A 2,579-nucleotide genomic window follows, 5' to 3' on the forward strand; every position below is an offset into this window, starting at 1 on the left:
GACAGGGATGGGCAACTTGGACATTGGCTCCCCAAAATGGGGGGGGGGGGGGGACTACAAAGGCAAGAAGTGACTGGCTTACAAGCTTTTCAAGAGGGAGTCTAGATCCAGAGGGCACAGGGGAACATAGAATCTCCACTGAGTAGTATCCAATCTGTCTGGGCGGGGCTGATAAAAGGAGATGGGTATAGGTCTCTTGTGGCACAATAGTGAATAATTGTTATCAAGACTGACTGTGAGGGTTGGAAATGTACAGGTAGACATTTTATAGCAAAAGGGGGAAGGGGGGAAGTGGTTGACTTTGCAGGCCAGGAGTGGAGGCTCCTGGGACCATCAAGGGAGAAGAGCAGAGTGTGGGACCCTACCCAGAGAAATAGTGACACCAGAGATGGAGGCAGAGACGATGATGGGGAGAGATGGAGCAGCTGGGAACTCTAGACCCAGAGAGGGAGAGGGGAAGCGTGCTGATGACCAGGGGGCAGGCTTGTAGGGTATACCCTTTGGATGGTTGATGATACATGGAGGGGTTCCATGGCAATGAAACGATGACTGTAAAGCTAATGTTCTCCCATGCAAACTATCACATAATTCACAATAAAACATTAAAAAAGAAGAAGACAAAGCCAAACATAATAAAATGTACAAAAACCTGGAGTTACAAAAACCAAAAAGGAAAGAACATGCTCAGCATTTCTCAAGCTAAAAGAACTGAAGAAAAAATTCAAGCCTCAAGTTGAAATATTGAAAGATTCTATGGGCAAAATATTGAATGATGCAGAAAGCATCAAAAGAAGATAGAAGGACCCAATCACTGACCTGCAGCAAAGGACTCAGCAGCCTTCCCATCGAGCCCCCTTACTTCCCAACACACACACATGGTCTTCTCCTGCTTGTTTTCACTGAGGAAAGGGAATTATAGTGTATGTCTACTACCCAGAATCTCCACTCTTTTGGCTCCTTTGCTGATGCACATAAGGGTGATGACCTGCTTCCTGCTGGGACTGAGGAGTATATCCTTATAAGAATTCAACAGGGAAATGTCATGATCACTGATGATTATGCTAAAAGGAAACTAGTGAAGGCATTGAATAAGACATTTGCCTGCAATGGTACTGTAAGTGATCATCCAGAATATGGAGAAGTAATTCAGCTACAGGGTGATCAGTGCAAGAACATTCCTTGTAGAGACTGGACTGGCTACGAACAACCAGCTGAAGGTTCATGGGTTTTAAGTGCTTGTGGCTCAAGTGAGGATTTCCTTGCAATGAGTACAAAATTTCCCTCTGTTCCTTGTGACAAGTTTAAAACCTCATAGCTTGTATAGTGTAAGTATATGGGGTCCACTTTTAACTTGAACTAGTAAAACTGTTTCATGCAATAAACTGATTAAAGCCATGCTGTCTAGTCTTGGAGACCCTCATTTAAACAGAGGTCAAGCAGTTGGCGCTTGGTAGTACCTGACCTGAACAAAACAATAATGTGGTGCTTCCGCCAAGCTCAGAGCCTCAAGCTCACAGATGGCAGTATGAGGTCAGAAGCTCCCCTGGGTGGGTGGAGCTGAGAGGAGAGGATGGGATACAGCAGCTGTACCACTAGAGGGAGTCTTTGGTAGCAAAAGAAAAAGCCCTGGATAGGAGAGGTCATCTCTAGTGAGGTGAGAGGACATCTGAATTGTCACCAAGGTCATTGTTCTAATTGACCAGGCATACCCTAGCTAAGGGATGTCCAATGAACCAGAATGTAAGGTCAACCTTTCAGACTTAAACTTTTGACAGGGAACAAATTCAAACAAATATATCAGCCATGTGGCTAGCTGTCGAACTTACAACTTACAACCAACAGCTGCCCAATACCATGTAAAGGAACACCTAGTTTGTTTCCCCCCACCTTCCAGTTTTAAATGTTATGTAATGTATTTAAACTATTATTGTTTTCAGAAACAAAAAAAAGAAGAAGATGGAATGCACAGAGTCACTGTACCAAAAAGAAATGGCTGATGTTCAACTGTTTCACGAGGTAGCATATGATAAAGAGCCAGTGATCCTGAAGGAAGAAGTCCAAGCTGCACTGAAGGCATTGCCAAAGAACAAGCCTCCAGGAATTGATGGAATACAGATTGAAATATTTCAACAAACTGAGGCAGCACTGGAGGCACTCACTCATCTATGCCAAGAAATTTAAAAGACAGCTAACTAGCCAACTGATTGAAGAGATCCATATTTGTGCCCATTCCAAAGAAAGGTGACCCAATGGAATGTGGAAATCACTGGACAATATCATTAATATTGAAATGCAAGTAAATTTTTGCTAAAGATAATTCAAAAACGGCTACAGCAGTACATTGACAGGGGGGTGGCAGAGATTCAGGCCAGATTCAGATGGGGACATGGAACAAGGGATACATTGCTGAAGTCCTGGATTAAAGCAGAGAATACCAGGAAGATGTTTACCTGTGCTTTATTGACTATGCAAAAGCTTTCACTTCTCCACAATATTGTAGAGAATGAGTATTCTAGAACACTTAATTGTGTTCTTGAGGAACCTGTATGTAGACCAAGAGGCAGTCATTCAAACAGCAA

General features: G+C 43.2%; 1 pseudogene; it reads left to right on the forward strand.

The window, feature by feature from the left end:
• Positions 1-922: 922 nt before the first annotated feature.
• On the forward strand, positions 923-1,232 carry LOC102826979 (annotated as a pseudogene).
• Positions 1,233-2,579: the final 1,347 nt, after the last annotated feature.

The sequence above is a fragment of the Chrysochloris asiatica genome, unplaced genomic scaffold (genome assembly GCF_000296735.1).
Source record: "Chrysochloris asiatica unplaced genomic scaffold, ChrAsi1.0 scaffold00295, whole genome shotgun sequence".
Taxonomy (NCBI): Eukaryota; Metazoa; Chordata; class Mammalia; order Afrosoricida; family Chrysochloridae; genus Chrysochloris; species Chrysochloris asiatica.